Source organism: Pipistrellus hanaki, assembly GCF_964339955.1.
Source record: "Pipistrellus hanaki genome assembly, chromosome: 1".
Lineage (NCBI taxonomy): Eukaryota > Metazoa > Chordata > Mammalia > Chiroptera > Vespertilionidae > Pipistrellus > Pipistrellus hanaki.
In genome coordinates, this window is record NC_140503.1 from 102,822,019 (window position 1) to 102,845,891 (window position 23,873).

Consider the following 23,873-nt stretch of genomic DNA (forward strand, 5'->3'; position numbering starts at 1 on the left):
TCATACAGTGTTTCATGTAATCTTAACTCGAATTAAGGATTTCCCGGATCTTAGCTACCTTTTCTACACTAAGAACTGACTTGGAGAATCTCTTTCAGCTGTTCTAAACAAGTTCTCATCTGTTTACAGTCATTTTCTCTGAATTATCCATGTTTTCATGTAGTTTCCTATATTCTGCCTTCTGGTCCAAGTATAAGCTTTGCCCACTTTATCAAACAACTTCGTACACACTGTTATGAACTGAGGCAGCTCGGGAACATTGTCTCTCAACTGTGTTATAGAGTGTCGTACTACATTTCAGTGAAGTGTAAGGCTTTTCAAAGCTGCCGAACGTGTTTCTTTCTCTATTTCAATGGTATTCTGCCTTGTATAACACACATTTACCACTCTAGTCTCCTTTAAGTAAAGAATATAGGATTCATACAGTGTTTCATGTGATCTTAACTCGAATTAAGGATTTCCCGGATCTTAGCTACCTTTTCTAACACTAAGAACTGACTTGGAGAATCTCTTTCAGCTGTTCTAAACAAGCTCTCATCTGTTTACAGTCATTTTCACTGAATTATTCATGTTTTCATGTAGTTTCCTATATTCTGCCTTCTGGTCCAAGTATAAGCTTTGCCCACTTTATCAAACAACTTCCTACACACTGATATGAACTGAGGCAGCTCGGGAACATTGTCTCTCAACTGTGTTATAGAGTGTAGTACTACATTTCAGTGAAGTGTAAGGCTTTCCAAAGCTGCCGAACTTGTTTCTTTCTCTATTTCAATGGTATTCTGCCTTGTATAACACACATTTACCACTCTAGTCTCCTTTAAGTAAAGAATATAGGATTCATACAGAGTTTCATGTCATCTTAACTCAAATAAGGATTTCCCGGATCTTAGCTACCTTTTCTACAATAAGAAGTGACTTGGAGTATCTCTTTGAGCTGTTCTAAACAAGTTCTCATCTGTTTACAGTCATTTTCTCTGAATTATCCATGTTTTCATGTAGTTTCCTATATTCTGCCTTCTGGTCCAAGTATAAGCTTTGCCCACTTTATCAAACAACTTCCCACACACTGTTATGAACTGAGGCAGCTCGGGAACATTGTCTCTCAACTGTGTTATAGAGTGTAGTACTACATTTCAGTGAAGTGTAAGGCTTTCCAAAGCTGCCGAACGTGTTTCTTTCTCTATTTCAATGGTATTCTGCCTTGTATAACACACATTTACCACTCTAGTCTCCTTTAAGTAAAGAATATAGGATTCATACAGTGTTTCATGTGATCTTAACTCGAATTAAGGATTTCCCGGATCTTAGCTACCTTTTCTAACACTAAGAACTGACTTGGAGAATCTCTTTCAGCTGTTCTAAACAAGCTCTCATCTGTTTACAGTCATTTTCACTGAATTATTCATGTTTTCATGTAGTTTCCTATATTCTGCCTTCTGGTCCAAGTATAAGCTTTGCCCACTTTATCAAACAACTTCCTACACACTGATATGAACTGAGGCAGCTCGGGAACATTGTCTCTCAACTGTGTTATAGAGTGTAGTACTACATTTCAGTGAAGTGTAAGGCTTTCCAAAGCTGCCGAACTTGTTTCTTTCTCTATTTCAATGGTATTCTGCCTTGTATAACACACATTTACCACTCTAGTCTCCTTTAAGTAAAGAATATAGGATTCATACAGAGTTTCATGTCATCTTAACTCAAATAAGGATTTCCCGGATCTTAGCTACCTTTTCTACAATAAGAAGTGACTTGGAGTATCTCTTTGAGCTGTTCTAAACAAGTTCTCATCTGTTTACAGTCATTTTCTCTGAATTATCCATGTTTTCATGTAGTTTCCTATATTCTGCCTTCTGGTCCAAGTATAAGCTTTGCCCACTTTATCAAACAACTTCCCACACACTGTTATGAACTGAGGCAGCTCGGGAACATTGTCTCTCAACTGTGTTATAGAGTGTAGTACTACATTTCAGTGAAGTGTAAGGCTTTCCAAAGCTGCCGAACGTGTTTCTTTCTCTATTTCAATGGTATTCTGCCTTGTATAACACACATTTACCACTCTAGTCTCCTTTAAGTAAAGAATATAGGATTCATACAGTGTTTCATGTGATCTTAACTCGAATTAAGGAATTCCCAGATCTTAGCCACCTTATCTACACTAAAAACTGACTTGGAGAATCTCTTTCAGCTGTTCTAAACAAGCTCTCATCTGTTTACAGAAATTTTCTCTGAATTTTCCATGTTTTCATGTAGTTTCCTATATTCTGCCTTCTGGTCCAAGTATAAGCTCTGCCCACTTTATCAAACAACTTCCCACACACTGTTATGAACTGAGGCAGCTCGGGAACATTGTCTCTCAACTGTGTTATAGAGTGTAGTACTACATTTCAGTGAAGTGTAAGGCTTTCCAAAGCTGCCGAACGTGTTTCTTTCTCTATTTCAATGGTATTCTGCCTTGTATAACACACATTTACCACTCTAGTCTCCTTTAAGTAAAGAATATAGGATTCATACAGTGTTTCATGTCATCTTAACTCTAATTAAGGATTTCCCGGATCTTAGCTACCTTTTCTAACACTAAGAACTGACTTGGAGAATCTCTTTCAGCTGTTCTAAACAAGCTCTCATCTGTTTACCATCATTTTCACTGAATTATTCATGTTTTCATGTAGTTTCCTATATTCTGCCTTCTGGTCCAAGTATAAGCTTTGCCCACTTTATCAAACAACTTCCTACACACTGATATGAACTGAGGCAGCTTGGGAACATTGTCTCTCAACTGTGTTATAGAGTGTAGTACTACATTTCAGTGAAGTGTATGGCTTTCCAAAGCTGCCGAACGTGTTTCCTTCTCTATTTAAATGGTATACTGCATTGTATAACACACATTTACTACTCTAGTCTCCTTTAAGTAAAGAATATAGGATTCATACAGTGTTCCATGTGATCTTAACTCGAATTAAGGATTTCCCAGATCTTAGCTACCTTTTCTACACTAACAACTGACTTGGAGAATCTCTTTCAGCTGTTCTAAACAAGCTCTCATCTGTTTACAGTAATTTTCACTGAATTATTCATGTTTTCATGTAGTTTCCTATATTCTGCCTTCTGGTCCAAGTATAAGCTTTGCCCAGTTTATCAAACAACTTCCTACACACTGTTATGAACTGAGGCAGCTCGGGAACATTGTCTCTCAACTGTGTTATAGAGTGTAGTACTACATTTCAGTGAAGTCTAAGGCTTTCCAAAGCTGCGGAACGTGTTTCTTTCTCTATTTCAATGGTATTCTGCCTTGTATAACACACATTTACCACTCTAGTCTCCTTTAAGTAAAGAATATAGGATTCATACAGAGTTTCATGTCATCTTAACTCGAATAAGGATTTCCCGGATCTTAGCTACCTTTTCTACAATAAGAACTGACTTGGAGTATCTCTTTGAGCTGTTCTAAACAAGTTCTCATCTGTTTACAGTCATTTTCTCTGAATTATCCATGTTTTCATGTTGTTTCCTATATTCTGCCTTCTGGTCCAAGTATAAGCTTTGCCCACTTTATCAAACAACTTCCTACACACTGTTATGAACTGAGGCAGCTCAGGAACATTGTCTCTCAACTGTGTTATAGAGTGTAGTACTACATTTCAGTGAAGTGTAAGGCTTTCTAAAGCTGCCGAACGTGTTTCTTTCTCTATTTCAATGGTATTCTGCATTGTATAACACACATTTACTACTCTAGTCTCCTTTAAGTAAAGAATATAGGATTCATACATTGTTCCATGTGATCTTAACTCGAATTAAGGATTTTCCATATCTTAGCTACCTTTTCTACACTAACAACTGACTTGGAGAATCTCTTTCAGCTGTTCTAAACAAGCTCTCATCTGTTTACAGTAATTTTCACTGAATTATTCATGTTTTCATGTAGTTTCCTATATTCTGCCTTCTGATCCAAGTATAAGCTTTGCCCACTTTATCAAACAACTTCCTACACACTGTTATGAACTGAGGCAGCTCGGGAACATTGTCTCTCAACTGTGTTATAGAGTGTAGTAATACATTTCAGTGAAGTGTAAGGCTTTCCAAAGCTGCCGAATGTGTTTCTTTCTATATTTCAATGGTATTCTGCCTTGTATAACACACATTTACCACTGTAGTCTCCTATCAGGAAAGAATATAGGATTCATACAGTGTTTCATGTCATCTTAACTCGAATTAAGGATTTCCCGGATCTTAGCTACCTTTTCTACACTAAGAACTGACTTGGAGAATGTCTTTGAGCTGTTCTAAACAAGTTCTCATCTGTTTACAGTCATTTTCTCTGAATTATCCATGTTTTCATGTAGTTTCCTATATTCTGCCTTCTGGTCCAAGTATAAGCTTTGCCCACTTTATCAAACAACTTCCTACACACTGTTATGAACTGAGGCAGCTCGGGAACATTGTCTCTCAACTGTGTTATAGAGTGTAGTACTACATTTCAGTGAAGTGTAAGGCTTTTCAAAGCTGCCGAACGTGTTTCTTTCTCTATTTAAATGGTATTCTGCCTTGTATAACACACATTTACCACTCTAGTCTCCTTTAAGTAAAGAATATAGGATTCATACAGTGTTTCATGTGATCTTAACTCGAATTAAGGATTTCCCGGATCTTAGCTACCTTTTCTAACACTTAGAACTGACTTGGAGAATCTCTTTCAGCTGTTCTAAACAAGCTCTCATCTGTTTACAGTCATTTTCACTGAATTATTCATGTTTTCATGTAGTTTCCTATATTCTGCCTTCTGGTCCAAGTATAAGCTTTGCCTACTTTATCAAACAACTTCCTACACACTGATATGAACTGAGGCAGCTCGGGAACATTGTCTCTCAACTGTGTTATAGAGTGTAGTACTACATTTCAGTGAAGTGTAAGGCTTTCCAAAGCTGCCGAACATGTTTCTTTCTCTATTTCAATGGTATTCTGCCTTGTATAACACACATTTACCACTCTAGTCTCCTTTAAGTAAAGAATATAGGATTCATACAGTGTTTCATGTGATCTTAACTCGAATTAAGGATTTCCCGGATCTTAGCTACCTTTTCTAACACTAAGAACTGACTTGGAGAATGTCTTTGAGCTGTTCTAAACAAGTTCTCATCTGTTTACAGTCATTTTCTCTGAATTATCCATGTTTTCATGTAGTTTCCTATGTTCTGCCTTCTGGTCCAAGTATAAGCTTTGCCCACTTTATCAAACAACTTCCTACACACTGTTATGAACTCAGGCAGCTCAGGAACATTGTCTCTCAACTGTGTTATAGAGTGTAGTACTACATTTCAGTGAAGTGTATGGCTTTCCAAAGCTGCCGAACGTGTTTCTTTCTCTATTTCAATTGTATTCTGCATTGTATAACACACATTTACTACTCTAGACTCCTTTAAGTAAAGAATATAGGATTCATACAGTGTTCCATGTGATCTTAACTCGAATTAAGGATTTCCCAAATCTTAGCTACCTTTTCTACACTAACAACTGACTTGGAGAATCTCTTTCAGCTGTTCTAAACAAGCTCTCATCTGTTTACAGTAATTTTCACTGAATTATTCATGTTTTCATGTAGTTTCCTATATTCTGCCTTCTGGTCCAAGTATAAGCTTTGCCCACTTTATCAAACAACTTCCTACACACTGATATGAACTGAGGCAGCTCGGGAACATTGTCTCTCAACTGTGTTATAGAGTGTAGTACTACATTTCAGTGAAGTGTAAGGCTTTCCAAAGCTGCCGAACGTGTTTCTTTCTCTATTTCAATGGTATTCTGCCTTGTATAACACACATTTACCACTCTAGTCTCCTTTAAGTAAAGAATATAGGATTCATACAGAGTTTCATGTCATCTTAACTCAAATAAGGATTTCCCGGATCTTAGCTACCTTTTCTACAATAAGAAGTGACTTGGAGTATCTCTTTGAGCTGTTCTAAACAAGTTCTCATCTGTTTACAGTCATTTTCTCTGAATTATCCATGTTTTCATGTAGTTTCCTATATTCTGCCTTCTGGTCCAAGTATAAGCTTTGCCCACTTTGTCAAACAACTTCCCACACACTGTTATGAACTGAGGCAGCTCGGAAACATTGTCTCTCAACTGTGTTATAGAGTGTAGTACTACATTTCAGTGAAGTGTAACGCTTTCCAAAGCTGCCGAACGTGTTTCTTTCTCTATTTCAATGGTATTCTGCCTTGTATAACACACATTTACCACTCTAGTCTCCTTTAAGTAAAGAATATAGGATTCATACAGTGTTTCATGTAATCTTAACTCGAATTAAGGATTTCCCAGATCTTAGCTACCTTTTCTACACTAAGAACTGACTTGGAGAATCTCTTTCAGCTGTTCTAAACAAGTTCTCATCTGTTTACAGTCATTTTCTCTGAATTATCCATGTTTTCATGTAGTTTCCTATATTCTGCCTTCTGGTCCAAGTATAAGCTTTGCCCACTTTATCAAACAACTTCCTACACACTGTTATGAACTGAGGCAGCTCGGGAACATTGTCTCTCAACTGTGTTATAGAGTGTAGTACTACATTTCAGTGAAGTGTAAGGCTTTCCAAAGCTGCCGAACGTGTTTCTCTATTTCAATGGTATTCTGCCTTGTATAACACACATTTACCACTCTAGTCTCCTTTAAGTAAAGAATATAGGATTCACACAGTGTTTCATGTGATCTTAACTCGAATTAAGGATTTCCCAGATCTTAGCTACCTTTTCTAACACTAAGAACTGACTTGGAGAATCTCTTTCAGCTGTTCTAAACAAGCTCTCATCTGTTTACAGTCATTTTCACTGAATTATTCATGTTTTCATTTAGTTTCCTATATTCTGCCTTCTGGTCCAAGTATAAGCTTTGCCCACTTTATCAAACAACTTCCTACACACTGATATGAACTGAGGCAGCTCGGGAACATTGTCTCTCAACTGTGTTATAGAGTGTAGTACTACATTTCAGTGAAGTGTAAGGCTTTCCAAAGCTGCCGAACGTGTTTCTTTCTCTATTTCAATGGTATTCTGCCTTGTATAACACACATTTACCACTCTAGTCTCCTTTAAGTAAAGAATATAGGATTCATACAGAGTTTCATGTCATCTTAACTCGAATAAGGATTTCCCGATTCTTAGCTACCTTTTCTATAATAAGAACTGACTTGGAGCATCTCTTTGAGCTGTTCTAAACAAGTTCTCATCTGTTTACATTCATTTTCTCTGAATTATCCATGTTTTCATGTAGTTTTTTATATTCTGCCTTCTGGTCCAAGTATAAGCTTTGCCCACTTTATCAAACAACTTCCAACACACTGTTATGAACTGAGGCAGCTCGGGAACATTGTCTCTCAACTGTGTTATAGAGTGTAGTACTACATTTCAGTGAAGTGTAAGGCTTTCCAAAGCTGCCGAACGTGTTTCTTTCTCTATTTCAATGGTATTCTGCCTTGTATAACACACATTTACCACTCTAGTCTCCTTTAAGTAAAGAATATAGGATTCATACAGTGTTTCATGTGATCTTAACTCGAATTAAGGATTTCCCAGATCTTAGCTACCTTTTCTACACTAAGAACTGACTTGGAGAATCTCTTTCAGCTGTTCTAAACAAGCTCTCATCTGTTTACAGAAATTTTCTCTGAATTTTCCATGTTTTCATGTAGTTTCCTATATTCTGCCTTCTGGTCCAAGTATAAGCTTTGCCCACTTTATCAAACAACTTCCCACACACTGTTATGAACTGAGGCAGCTCGGGAACATTGTCTCTCAACTGTGTTATAGAGTGTAGTACTACATTTCAGTGAAGTGTAAGGCTTTCCAAAGCTGCCGAACGTGTTTCTTTCTCTATTTCAATGGTATTCTGCCTTGTATAACACACATTTACCACTCTAGTCTCCTTTAAGTAAAGAATATAGGATTCATACAGTGTTTCATGTCATCTTAACTCTAATTAAGGATTTCCCGGATCTTAGCTACCTTTTCTAACACTAAGAACTGACTTGGAGAATCTCTTTCAGCTGTTCTAAACAAGCTCTCATCTGTTTACCGTCATTTTCACTGAATTATTCATGTTTTCATGTAGTTTCCTATATTCTGCCTTCTGGTCCAAGAATAAGCTTTGCCCACTTTATCAAACAACTTCCTACACACTGATATGAACTGAGGCAGCTTGGGAACATTGTCTCTCAACTGTGTTATAGAGTGTAGTACTACATTTCAGTGAAGTGTATGGCTTTCCAAAGCTGCCGAACGTGTTTCCTTCTCTATTTAAATGGTATACTGCATTGTATAACACACATTTACTACTCTAGTCTCCTTTAAGTAAAGAATATAGGATTCATACAGTGTTCCATGTGATCTTAACTCGAATTAAGGATTTCCCAGATCTTAGCTACCTTTTCTACACTAACAACTGACTTGGAGAATCTCTTTCAGCTGTTCTAAACAAGCTCTCATCTGTTTACAGTAATTTTCACTGAATTATTCATGTTTTCATGTAGTTTCCTATATTCTGCCTTCTGGTCCAAGTATAAGCTTTGCCCACTTTATCAAACAACTTCCTACACACTGTTATGAACTGAGGCAGCTCGGGAACATTGTCTCTCAACTGTGTTATAGAGTGTAGTACTACATTTCAGTGAAGTCTAAGGCTTTCCAAAGCTGCCGAACGTGTTTCTTTCTCTATTTCAATGGTATTCTGCCTTGTATAACACACATTTACCACTCTAGTCTCCTTTAAGTAAAGAATATAGGATTCATACAGAGTTTCATGTCATCTTAACTCGAATAAGGATTTCCCGGATCTTAGCTACCTTTTCTACAATAAGAACTGACTTGGAGTATCTCTTTGAGCTGTTCTAAACAAGTTCTCATCTGTTTACAGTCATTTTCTCTGAATTATCCATGTTTTCATGTTGTTTCCTATATTCAGCCTTCTGGTCCAAGTATAAGCTTTGCCCACTTTATCAAACAACTTCCTACACACTGTTATGAACTGAGGCAGCTCAGGAACATTGTCTCTCAACTGTGTTATAGAGTGTAGTACTACATTTCAGTGAAGTGTAAGGCTTTCTAAAGCTGCCGAACGTGTTTCTTTCTCTATTTCAATGGTATTCTGCATTGTATAACACACATTTACTACTCTAGTCTCCTTTAAGTAAAGAATATAGGATTCATACATTGTTCCATGTGATCTTAACTCGAATTAAGGATTTTCCATATCTTAGCTACCTTTTCTACACTAACAACTGACTTGGAGAATCTCTTTCAGCTGTTCTAAACAAGCTCTCATCTGTTTACAGTAATTTTCACTGAATTATTCATGTTTTCATGTAGTTTCCTATATTCTGCCTTCTGATCCAAGTATAAGCTTTGCCCACTTTATCAAACAACTTCCTACACACTGTTATGAACTGAGGCAGCTCGGGAACATTGTCTCTCAACTGTGTTATACAGTGTAGTAATACATTTCAGTGAAGTGTAAGGCTTTCCAAAGCTGCCGAATGTGTTTCTTTCTATATTTCAACGGTATTCTGCCTTGTATAACACACATTTACCACTGTAGTCTCCTATCAGGAAAGAATATAGGATTCATACAGTGTTTCATGTCATCTTAACTCGAATTAAGGATTTCCCGGATCTTAGCTACCTTTTCTACACTAAGAACTGACTTGGAGAATGTCTTTGAGCTGTTCTAAACAAGTTCTCATCTGTTTACAGTCATTTTCTCTGAATTATCCATGTTTTCATGTAGTTTCCTATATTCTGCCTTCTGGTCCAAGTATAAGCTTTGCCCACTTTATCAAACAACTTCCTACACACTGTTATGAACTGAGGCAGCTCGGGAACATTGTCTCTCAACTGTGTTATAGAGTGTAGTACTACATTTCAGTGAAGTGTAAGGCTTTTCAAAGCTGCCGAACGTGTTTCTTTCTCTATTTAAATGGTATTCTGCCTTGTATAACACACATTTACCACTCTAGTCTCCTTTAAGTAAAGAATATAGGATTCATACAGTGTTTCATGTGATCTTAACTCGAATTAAGGATTTCCCGGATCTTAGCTACCTTTTCTAACACTTAGAACTGACTTGGAGAATCTCTTTCAGCTGTTCTAAACAAGCTCTCATCTGTTTACAGTCATTTTCACTGAATTATTCATGTTTTCATGTAGTTTCCTATATTCTGCCTTCTGGTCCAAGTATAAGCTTTGCCCACTTTATCAAACAACTTCCTACACACTGATATGAACTGAGGCAGCTCGGGAACATTGTCTCTCAACTGTGTTATAGAGTGTAGTACTACATTTCAGTGAAGTGTAAGGCTTTCCAAAGCTGCCGAACATGTTTTTTTCTCTATTTCAATGGTATTCTGCCTTGTATAACACACATTTACCACTCTAGTCTCCTTTAAGTAAAGAATATAGGATTCATACAGTGTTTCATGTGATCTTAACTCGAATTAAGGATTTCCCGGATCTTAGCTACCTTTTCTAACACTAAGAACTGACTTGGAGAATGTCTTTGAGCTGTTCTAAACAAGTTCTCATCTGTTTACAGTCATTTTCTCTGAATTATCCATGTTTTCATGTAGTTTCCTATGTTCTGCCTTCTGGTCCAAGTATAAGCTTTGCCCACTTTATCAAACAACTTCCTACACACTGTTATGAACTCAGGCAGCTCAGGAACATTGTCTCTCAACTGTGTTATAGAGTGTAGTACTACATTTCAGTGAAGTGTATGGCTTTCCAAAGCTGCCGAACGTGTTTCTTTCTCTATTTCAATTGTATTCTGCATTGTATAACACACATTTACTACTCTAGACTCCTTTAAGTAAAGAATATAGGATTCATACAGTGTTCCATGTGATCTTAACTCGAATTAAGGATTTCCCAAATCTTAGCTACCTTTTCTACACTAACAACTGACTTGGAGAATCTCTTTCAGCTGTTCTAAACAAGCTCTCATCTGTTTACAGTAATTTTCACTGAATTATTCATGTTTTCATGTAGTTTCCTATATTCTGCCTTCTGGTCCAAGTATAAGCTTTGCCCACTTTATCAAACAACTTCCTACACACTGATATGAACTGAGGCAGCTCGGGAACATTGTCTCTCAACTGTGTTATAGAGTGTAGTACTACATTTCAGTGAAGTGTAAGGCTTTCCAAAGCTGCCGAACGTGTTTCTTTCTCTATTTCAATGGTATTCTGCCTTGTATAACACACATTTACCACTCTAGTCTCCTTTAAGTAAAGAATATAGGATTCATACAGAGTTTCATGTCATCTTAACTCAAATAAGGATTTCCCGGATCTTAGCTACCTTTTCTACAATAAGAAGTGACTTGGAGTATCTCTTTGAGCTGTTCTAAACAAGTTCTCATCTGTTTACAGTCATTTTCTCTGAATTATCCATGTTTTCATGTAGTTTCCTATATTCTGCCTTCTGGTCCAAGTATAAGCTTTGCCCACTTTGTCAAACAACTTCCCACACACTGTTATGAACTGAGGCAGCTCGGAAACATTGTCTCTCAACTGTGTTATAGAGTGTAGTACTACATTTCAGTGAAGTGTAACGCTTTCCAAAGCTGCCGAACGTGTTTCTTTCTCTATTTCAATGGTATTCTGCCTTGTATAACACACATTTACCACTCTAGTCTCCTTTAAGTAAAGAATATAGGATTCATACAGTGTTTCATGTAATCTTAACTCGAATTAAGGATTTCCCAGATCTTAGCTACCTTTTCTACACTAAGAACTGACTTGGAGAATCTCTTTCAGCTGTTCTAAACAAGTTCTCATCTGTTTACAGTCATTTTCTCTGAATTATCCATGTTTTCATGTAGTTTCCTATGTTCTGCCTTCTGGTCCAAGTATAAGCTTTGCCCACTTTATCAAACAACTTCCTACACACTGTTATGAACTGAGGCAGCTCAGGAACATTGTCTCTCAACTGTGTTATAGAGTGTAGTACTACATTACAGTGAAGTGTATGGCTTTCCAAAGCTGCCGAACGTGTTTCTTTCTCTATTTCAATTGTATTCTGCATTGTATAACACACATTTACTACTCTAGTCTCCTTTAAGTAAAGAATATAGGATTCATACAGTGTTCCATGTGATCTTAACTCGAATTAAGGATTTCCCAAATCTTAGCTACCTTTTCTACACTAACAACTGACTTGGAAAATCTCTTTCAGCTGTTCTAAACAAGCTCTCATCTGTTTACAGTAATTTTCACTGAATTATTCATGTTTTCATGTAGTTTCCTATATTCTGCCTTCTGGTCCAAGTATAAGCTTTGCCCACTTTATCAAACAACTTCCTACACACTGATATGAACTGAGGCAGCTCGGGAACATTGTCTCTCAACTGTGTTATAGAGTGTAGTACTACATTTCAGTGAAGTGTAAGGCTTTCCAAAGCTGCCGAACGTGTTTCTTTCTCTATTTCAATGGTATTCTGCCTTGTATAACACACATTTACCACTCTAGTCTCCTTTAAGTAAAGAATATAGGATTCATACAGAGTTTCATGTCATCTTAACTCAAATAAGGATTTCCCGGATCTTAGCTACCTTTTCTACAATAAGAAGTGACTTGGAGTATCTCTTTGAGCTGTTCTAAACGAGTTCTCATCTGTTTACAGTCATTTTCTCTGAATTATCCATGTTTTCATGTAGTTTCCTATATTCTGCCTTCTGGTCCAAGTATAAGCTTTGCCCACTTTATCAAACAACTTCCCACACACTGTTATGAACTGAGGCAGCTCGGGAACATTGTCTCTCAACTGTGTTATAGAGTGTAGTACTACATTTCAGTGAAGTGTAAGGCTTTCCAAAGCTGCCGAACGTGTTTCTTTCTCTATTTCAATGGTATTCTGCCTTGTATAACACACATTTATGACTCTAGTCTCCTTTAAGTAAAGAATATAGGATTCATACAGTGTTTCATGTGATCTTAACTCGAATTAAGGAATTCCCAGATCTTAGCCACCTTATCTACACTAAAAACTGACTTGGAGAATCTCTTTCAGCTGTTCTAAACAAGCTCTCATCTGTTTACAGAAATTTTCTCTGAATTTTCCATGTTTTCATGTAGTTTCCTATATTCTGCCTTCTGGTCCAAGTATAAGCTTTGCCAACTTTATCAAACAACTTCCTACACACTGTTAGGAACTGAGGCAGCTCGGGAACATTGTCTCTCAACTGTGTTATAGAGTGTAGTACTACATTTCAGTGAAGTGTAAGGCTTTCCAAAGCTGCCGAACGTGTTTCTCTATTTCAATGGTATTCTGCCTTGTATAACACACATTTACCACTCTAGTCTCCTTTAAGTAAAGAATATAGGATTCACACAGTGTTTCATGTGATCTTAACTCGAATTAAGGATTTCCCAGATCTTAGCTACCTTTTCTAACACTAAGAACTGACTTGGAGAATCTCTTTCAGCTGTTCTAAACAAGCTCTCATCTGTTTACAGTCATTTTCACTGAATTATTCATGTTTTCATTTAGTTTCCTATATTCTGCCTTCTGGTCCAAGTATAAGCTTTGCCCACTTTATCAAACAACTTCCTACACACTGATATGAACTGAGGCAGCTCGGGAACATTGTCTCTCAACTGTGTTATAGAGTGTAGTACTACATTTCAGTGAAGTGTAAGGCTTTCCAAAGCTGCCGAACGTGTTTCTTTCTCTATTTCAATGGTATTCTGCCTTGTATAACACACATTTACCACTCTAGTCTCCTTTAAGTAAAGAATATAGGATTCATACAGAGTTTCATGTCATCTTAACTCGAATAAGGATTTCCCGATTCTTAGCTACCTTTTCTATAATAAGAACTGACTTGGAGCATCTCTTTGAGCTGTTCTAAACAAGTTCTCATCTGTTTACATTCATTTTCTCTGAATTATCCATGTTTTCATGTAGTTTTTTATATTCTGCCTTCTGGTCCAAGTATAAGCTTTGCCCACTTTATCAAACAACTTCCAACACACTGTTATGAACTGAGGCAGCTCGGGAACATTGTCTCTCAACTGTGTTATAGAGTGTAGTACTACATTTCAGTGAAGTGTAAGGCTTTCCAAAGCTGCCGAACGTGTTTCTTTCTCTATTTCAATGGTATTCTGCCTTGTATAACACACATTTACCACTCTAGTCTCCTTTAAGTAAAGAATATAGGATTCATACAGTGTTTCATGTGATCTTAACTCGAATTAAGGATTTCCCAGATCTTAGCTACCTTTTCTACACTAAGAACTGACTTGGAGAATCTCTTTCAGCTGTTCTAAACAAGCTCTCATCTGTTTACAGAAATTTTCTCTGAATTTTCCATGTTTTCATGTAGTTTCCTATATTCTGCCTTCTGGTCCAAGTATAAGCTTTGCCCACTTTATCAAACAACTTCCCACACACTGTTATGAAATGAGGCAGCTCGGGAACATTGTCTCTCAACTGTGTTATAGAGTGTAGTACTACATTTCAGTGAAGTGTAAGGCTTTCCAAAGCTGCCGAACGTGTTTCTTTCTCTATTTCAATGGTATTCTGCCTTGTATAACACACATTTACCACTCTAGTCTCCTTTAAGTAAAGAATATAGGATTCATACAGTGTTTCATGTCATCTTAACTCTAATTAAGGATTTCCCGGATCTTAGCTACCTTTTCTAACACTAAGAACTGACTTGGAGAATCTCTTTCAGCTGTTCTAAACAAGCTCTCATCTGTTTACCGTCATTTTCACTGAATTATTCATGTTTTCATGTAGTTTCCTATATTCTGCCTTCTGGTCCAAGTATAAGCTTTGCCCACTTTATCAAACAACTTCCTACACACTGATATGAACTGAGGCAGCTTGGGAACATTGTCTCTCAACTGTGTTATAGAGTGTAGTACTACATTTCAGTGAAGTGTATGGCTTTCCAAAGCTGCCGAACGTGTTTCCTTCTCTATTTAAATGGTATACTGCATTGTATAACACACATTTACTACTCTAGTCTCCTTTAAGTAAAGAATATAGGATTCATACAGTGTTCCATGTGATCTTAACTCGAATTAAGGATTTCCCAGATCTTAGCTACCTTTTCTACACTAACAACTGACTTGGAGAATCTCTTTCAGCTGTTCTAAACAAGCTCTCATCTGTTTACAGTAATTTTCACTGAATTATTCATGTTTTCATGTAGTTTCCTATATTCTGCCTTCTGGTCCAAGTATAAGCTTTGCCCACTTTATCAAACAACTTCCTACACACTGTTATGAACTGAGGCAGCTCGGGAACATTGTCTCTCAACTGTGTTATAGAGTGTAGTACTACATTTCAGTGAAGTCTAAGGCTTTCCAAAGCTGCCGAACGTGTTTCTTTCTCTATTTCAATGGTATTCTGCCTTGTATAACACACATTTACCACTCTAGTCTCCTTTAAGTAAAGAATATAGGATTCATACAGAGTTTCATGTCATCTTAACTCGAATAAGGATTTCCCGGATCTTAGCTACCTTTTCTACAATAAGAACTGACTTGGAGTATCTCTTTGAGCTGTTCTAAACAAGTTCTCATCTGTTTACAGTCATTTTCTCTGAATTATCCATGTTTTCATGTTGTTTCCTATATTCTGCCTTCTGGTCCAAGTATAAGCTTTGCCCACTTTATCAAACAACTTCCTACACACTGTTATGAACTGAGGCAGCTCAGGAACATTGTCTCTCAACTGTGTTATAGAGTGTAGTACTACATTTCAGTGAAGTGTAAGGCTTTCTAAAGCTGCCGAACGTGTTTCTTTCTCTATTTCAATGGTATTCTGCATTGTATAACACACATTTACTACTCTAGTCTCCTTTAAGTAAAGAATATAGGATTCATACATTGTTCCATGTGATCTTAACTCGAATTAAGGATTTTCCATATCTTAGCTACCTTTTCTACACTAACAACTGACTTGGAGAATCTCTTTCAGCTGTTCTAAACAAGCTCTCATCTGTTTACAGTAATTTTCACTGAATTATTCATGTTTTCATGTAGTTTCCTATATTCTGCCTTCTGATCCAAGTATAAGCTTTGCCCACTTTATCAAACAACTTCCTACACACTGTTATGAACTGAGGCAGCTCGGGAACATTGTCTCTCAACTGTGTTATAGAGTGTAGTAATACATTTCAGTGAAGTGTAAGGCTTTCCAAAGCTGCCGAATGTGTTTCTTTCTATATTTCAATGGTATTCTGCCTTGTATAACACACATTTACCACTGTAGTCTCCTATCAGGAAAGAATATAGGATTCATACAGTGTTTCATGTCATCTTAACTCGAATTAAGGATTTCCCGGATCTTAGCTACCTTTTCTACACTAAGAACTGACTTGGAGAATGTCTTTGAGCTGTTCTAAACAAGTTCTCATCTGTTTACAGTCATTTTCTCTGAATTATCCATGTTTTCATGTAGTTTCCTATATTCTGCCTTCTGGTCCAAGTATAAGCTTTGCCCACTTTATCAAACAACTTCCTACACACTGTTATGAACTGAGGCAGCTCGGGAACATTGTCTCTCAACTGTGTTATAGAGTGTAGTACTACATTTCAGTGAAGTGTAAGGCTTTTCAAAGCTGCCGAACGTGTTTCTTTCTCTATTTAAATGGTATTCTGCCTTGTATAACACACATTTACCACTCTAGTCTCCTTTAAGTAAAGAATATAGGATTCATACAGTGTTTCATGTGATCTTAACTCGAATTAAGGATTTCCCGGATCTTAGCTACCTTTTCTAACACTTAGAACTGACTTGGAGAATCTCTTTCAGCTGTTCTAAACAAGCTCTCATCTGTTTACAGTCATTTTCACTGAATTATTCATGTTTTCATGTAGTTTCCTATATTCTGCCTTCTGGTCCAAGTATAAGCTTTGCCCACTTTATCAAACAACTTCCTACACACTGATATGAACTGAGGCAGCTCGGGAACATTGTCTCTCAACTGTGTTATAGAGTGTAGTACTACATTTCAGTGAAGTGTAAGGCTTTCCAAAGCTGCCGAACATGTTTCTTTCTCTATTTCAATGGTATTCTGCCTTGTATAACACACATTTACCACTCTAGTCTCCTTTAAGTAAAGAATATAGGATTCATACAGTGTTTCATGTGATCTTAACTCGAATTAAGGATTTCCCGGATCTTAGCTACCTTTTCTAACACTAAGAACTGACTTGGAGAATGTCTTTGAGCTGTTCTAAACAAGTTCTCATCTGTTTACAGTCATTTTCTCTGAATTATCCATGTTTTCATGTAGTTTCCTATGTTCTGCCTTCTGGTCCAAGTATAAGCTTTGCCCACTTTATCAAACAACTTCCTACACACTGTTATGAACTCAGGCAGCTCAGGAACATTGTCTCTCAACTGTGTTATAGAGTGTAGTACTACATTTCAGTGAAGTGTATGGCTTTCCAAAGCTGCCGAACGTGTTTCTTTCTCTATTTCAATTGTATTCTGCATTGTATAACACACATTTACTACTCTAGACTCCTTTAAGTAAAGAATATAGGATTCATACAGTGTTCCATGTGATCTTAACTCGAATTAAGGATTTCCCAAATCTTAGCTACCTTTTCTACACTAACAACTGACTTGGAGAATCTCTTTCAGCTGTTCTAAACAAGCTCTCATCTGTTTACAGTAATTTTCACTGAATTATTCATGTTTTCATGTAGTTTCCTATATTCTGCCTTCTGGTCCAAGTATAAGCTTTGCCCACTTTATCAAACAACTTCCTACACACTGATATGAACTGAGGCAGCTCGGGAACATTGTCTCTCAACTGTGTTATAGAGTGTAGTACTACATTTCAGTGAAGTGTAAGGCTTTCCAAAGCTGCCGAACGTGTTTCTTTCTCTATTTCAATGGTATTCTGCCTTGTATAACACACATTTACCACTCTAGTCTCCTTTAAGTAAAGAATATAGGATTCATACAGAGTTTCATGTCATCTTAACTCAAATAAGGATTTCCCGGATCTTAGCTACCTTTTCTACAATAAGAAGTGACTTGGAGTATCTCTTTGAGCTGTTCTAAACAAGTTCTCATCTGTTTACAGTCATTTTCTCTGAATTATCCATGTTTTCATGTAGTTTCCTATATTCTGCCTTCTGGTCCAAGTATAAGCTTTGCCCACTTTGTCAAACAACTTCCCACACACTGTTATGAACTGAGGCAGCTGGGAAACATTGTCTCTCAACTGTGTTATAGAGTGTAGTACTACATTTCAGTGAAGTGTAACGCTTTCCAAAGCTGCCGAACGTGTTTCTTTCTCTATTTCAATGGTATTCTGCCTTGTATAACACACATTTACCACTCTAGTCTCCTTTAAGTAAAGAATATAGGATTCATACAGTGTTTCATGTAATCTTAACTCGAATTAAGGATTTCCCAGATCTTAGCTACCTTTTCTACACTAAGAACTGACTTGGAGAATCTCTTTCAGCTGTTCTAAACAAGTTCTCATCTGTTTACAGTCATTTTCTCTGAATTATCCATGTTTTCATGTAGTTTCCTATATTCTGCCTTCTGGTCCAAGTATAAGCTTTGCCCACTTTATCAAACAACTTCCTACACACTGTTATGAACTGAGGCAGCTCGGGAACATTGTCTCTCAACTGTGTTATAGAGTGTAGTACTACATTTCAGTGAAGTGTAAGGCTTTCCAAAGCTGCCAAACGTGTTTCTTTCTCTATTTCAATGGTATTCTGCCTTGTATAACAGACATTTACCACTCTAGTCTCCTTTAAGTAAAGAATATAGGATTCATACAGTGTTTCATGTCATCTTAACTCGAATTAAGGATTTCCCGGATCTTAGTTACCTTTTCTACACTAAGAACTGACTTGGAGAATCTCTTTCAACTGTTCTAAACAAGCTCTCATCTGTTTACAGTCATTTTCACTGAATTATTGATGTTTTCATGGAGTTTCCTATATTCTGCCTTCTGGTCCAAGTATAAGCTTTGCCCACTTTATCAAACAACTTCCTACACACCGTTATGAACTGAGGCACCTCGGGAACATTGTCTCTCAACTGTGTTATAAAGTGTAGTACTACATTTCAGTGAAGTGTAAGGCTTTCCAAAGCTGCCGAACGTGTTTCTCTATTTCAATGGTATTCTGCCTTGTATAACACACATTTACCACTCTAGTCTCCTTTAAGTAAAGAATATAGGATTCATACAGTGTTTCATGTGATCTTAACTCGAATTAAGGATTTCCCGGATCTTAGCTACCTTTTCTAACACTAAGAACTGACTTGGAGAATCTCTTTCAGCTGTTCTAAACAAGCTCTCATCTGTTTACAGTCATTTTCACTGAATTATTCATGTTTTCATTTAGTTTCCTATATTCTGCCTTCTGGTCCAAGTATAAGCTTTGCCCACTTTATCAAACAACTTCCTACACACTGATATGTACTGAGGCAGCTCGGGAACATTGTCTCTCAACTGTGTTATAGAGTGTAGTACTACATTTCAGTGAAGTGTAAGGCTTTCCAAAGCTGCCGAACGTGTTTCTTTCTCTATTTCAATGGTATTCTGCCTTGTATAACACACATTTACCACTCTAGTCTCCTTTAAGTAAAGAATATAGGATTCATACAGAGTTTCATGTCATCTTAACTCGAATAAGGATTTCCCGATTCTTAGCTACCTTTTCTATAATAAGAACTGACTTGGAGCATCTCTTTGAGCTGTTCTAAACAAGTTCTCATCTGTTTACATTCATTTTCTCTGAATTATCCATGTTTTCATGTAGTTTCCTATATTCTGCCTTCTGGTCCAAGTATAAGCTTTGCCCACTTTATCAAACAACTTCCTACACACTGTTATGAACTGAGGCAGCTCGGGAACATTGTCTCTCAACTGTGTTATAGAGTGTAGTAATACATTTCAGTGAAGTGTAAGGCTTTCCAAAGCTGCCGAATGTGTTTCTTTCTATATTTCAATGGTATTCTGCCTTGTATAACACACATTTACCACTGTAGTCTCCTATCAGGAAAGAATATAGGATTCATACAGTGTTTCATGTCATCTTAACTCGAATTAAGGATTTCCCGGATCTTAGCTACCTTTTCTACACTAAGAACTGACTTGGAGAATATCTTTGAGCTGTTCTAAACAAGTTCTCATCTGTTTACAGTCATTTTCTCTGAATTATCCATGTTTTCATGTAGTTTCCTATATTCTGCCTTCTGGTCCAAGTATAAGCTTTGCCCACTTTATCAAACAACTTCCTACACACTGTTATGAACTGAGGCAGCTCGGGAACATTGTCTCTCAACTGTGTTATAGAGTGTAGTACTACATTTCAGTGAAGTGTAAGGCTTTTCAAAGCTGCCGAACGTGTTTCTTTCTCTATTTAAATGGTATTCTGCCTTGTATAACACACATTTACCACTCTAGTCTCCTTTAAGTAAAGAATATAGGATTCATACAGTGTTTCATGTGATCTTAACTCGAATTAAGGATTTCCCGGATCTTAGCTACCTTTTCTAACACTAAGAACTGACTTGGAGAATCTCTTTCAGCTGTTCTAAACAAGCTCTCATCTGTTTACAGTCATTTTCACTGAATTATTCATGTTTTCATGTAGTTTCCTATATTCTGCCTTCTGGTCCAAGTATAAGCTTTGCCCACTTTATCAAACAACTTCCTACACACTGATATGAACTGAGGCAGCTCGGGAACATTGTCTCTCAACTGTGTTATAGAGTGTAGTACTACATTTCAGTGAAGTGTAAGGCTTTCCAAAGCTGCCGAACATGTTTCTTTCTCTATTTCAATGGTATTCTGCCTTGTATAACACACATTTACCACTCTAGTCTCCTTTAAGTAAAGAATATAGGATTCATACAGTGTTTCATGTGATCTTAACTCGAATTAAGGATTTCCCGGATCTTAGCTACCTTTTCTAACACTAAGAACTGACTTGGAGAATGTCTTTGAGCTGTTCTAAACAAGTTCTCATCTGTTTACAGTCATTTTCTCTGAATTATCCATGTTTTCATGTAGTTTCCTATGTTCTGCCTTCTGGTCCAAGTATAAGCTTTGCCCACTTTATCAAACAACTTCCTACACACTGTTATGAACTGAGGCAGCTCAGGAACATTGTCTCTCAACTGTGTTATAGAGTGTAGTACTACATTTCAGTGAAGTGTATGGCTTTCCAAAGCTGCCGAACGTGTTTCTTTCTCTATTTCAATTGTATTCTGCATTGTATAACACACATTTACTACTCTAGTCTCCTTTAAGTAAAGAATATAGGATTCATACAGTGTTCCATGTGATCTTAACTCGAATTAAGGATTTCCCAAATCTTAGCTACCTTTTCTACACTAACAACTGACTTGGAAAATCTCTTTCAGCTGTTCTAAACAAGCTCTCATCTGTTTACAGTAATTTTCACTGAATTATTCATGTTTTCATGTAGTTTCCTATATTCTGCCTTCTGGTCCAAGTATAAGCTTTGCCCACTTTATCAAACAACTTCCTACACACTGATATGAACTGAGGCAGCTCGGGAACATTGTCTCTCAACTGTGTTATAGAGTGTAGTACTACATTTCAGTGAAGTGTAAGGCTTTCCAAAGCTGCCGAACGTGTTTCTTTCTCTATTTCAATGGTATTCTGCCTTGTATAACACACATTTACCACTCTAGTCTCCTTTAAGTAAAGAATATAGGATTCATACAGAGTTTCATGTCATCTTAACTCAAATAAGGATTTCCCGGATCTTAGCTACCTTTTCTACAATAAGAAGTGACTTGGAGTATCTCTTTGAGCTGTTCTAAACGAGTTCTCATCTGTTTACAGTCATTTTCTCTGAATTATCCATGTTTTCATGTAGTTTCCTATATTCTGCCTTCTGGTCCAAGTATAAGCTTTGCCCACTTTATCAAACAACTTCCCACACACTGTTATGAACTGAGGCAGCTCGGGAACATTGTCTCTCAACTGTGTTATAGAGTGTAGTACTACATTTCAGTGAAGTGTAAGGCTTTCCAAAGCTGCCGAACGTGTTTCTTTCTCTATTTCAATGGTATTCTGCCTTGTATAACACACATTTATGACTCTAGTCTCCTTTAAGTAAAGAATATAGGATTCATACAGTGTTTCATGTGATCTTAACTCGAATTAAGGAATTCCCAGATCTTAGCCACCTTATCTACACTAAAAACTGACTTGGAGAATCTCTTTCAGCTGTTCTAAACAAGCTCTCATCTGTTTACAGAAATTTTCTCTGAATTTTCCATGTTTTCATGTAGTTTCCTATATTCTGCCTTCTGGTCCAAGTATAAGCTTTGCCAACTTTATCAAACAACTTCCTACACACTGTTAGGAACTGAGGCAGCTCGGGAACATTGTCTCTCAACTGTGTTATAGAGTGTAGTACTACATTTCAGTGAAGTGTAAGGCTTTCCAAAGCTGCCGAACGTGTTTCTTTCTCTATTTCAATGGTATTCTGCCTTGTATAACACACATTTACCACTCTAGTCTCCTTTAAGTAAAGAATATAGGATTCATACAGAGTTTCATGTGATCTTAACTCGAATAAGGATTTCCCGATTCTTAACTACCTTTTCTATAATAAGAACTGACTTGGAGCATCTCTTTGAGCTGTTCTAAACAAGTTCTCATCTGTTTACATTCATTTTCTCTGAATTATCCATGTTTTCATGTAGTTTTTTATATTCTGCCTTCTGGTCCAAGTATAAGCTTTGCCCACTTTATCAAACAACTTCCAACACACTGTTATGAACTGAGGCAGCTCGGGAACATTGTCTCTCAACTGTGTTATAGAGTGTAGTACTACATTTCAGTGAAGTGTAAGGCTTTCCAAAGCTGCCGAACGTGTTTCTTTCTCTATTTCAATGGTATTCTGCCTTGTATAACACACATTTACCACTCTAGTCTCCTTTAAGTAAAGAATATAGGATTCATACAGTGTTTCATGTAATCTTAACTCGAATTAAGGATTTCCCAGATCTTAGCTACCTTTTCTACACTAAGAACTGACTTGGAGAATCTCTTTGAGCTGTTCTAAACAAGTTCTCATCTGTTTACAGTCATTTTCTCTGAATTATCCATGTTTTCATGTAGTTTCCTATATTCTGCCTTCTGGTCCAAGTATAAGCTTTGCCCACTTTATCAAACAACTTCCTACACACTGTTATGAACTGATGCAGCTCGGGAACATTGTCTCTCAACTGTGTTATAGAGTGTAGTACTACATTTCAGTGAAGTGTAAGGCTTTCCAAAGCTGCCGAACGTGTTTCTTTCTCTATTTCAATGGTATTCTGCCTTGTATAACAGACATTTACCACTCTAGTCTCCTTTAAGTAAAGAATATAGGATTCATACAGTGTTTCATGTCATCTTAACTCGAATTAAGGATTTCCCGGATCTTAGTTACCTTTTCTACACTAAGAACTGACTTGGAGAATCTCTTTCAGCTGTTCTAAACAAGCTCTCATCTGTTTACAGTCATCTTCACTGAATTATTCATGTTTTCATGGAGTTATCTATATTCTGCCTTCTGGTCCAAGTATAAGCTTTGCCCACTTTATCAAACAACTTCCTACACACCGTTATGAACTGAGGCAGCTCGGGAACATTGTCTCTCAACTGTGTTATAGAGTGTAGTACTACATTTCAGTGAAGTGTAAGGCTTTCCAAAGCTGCCGAACGTGTTTCTTTCTCTATTTCAATGGTATTCTGCCTTGTCTAACACACATTTACCACTCTAGTCTCCTTTAAGTAAAGAATATAGGATTCATACAGTGTTTCATGTCATCTTAACTCGAATTACGGATTTCTCGGATCTTAGCTA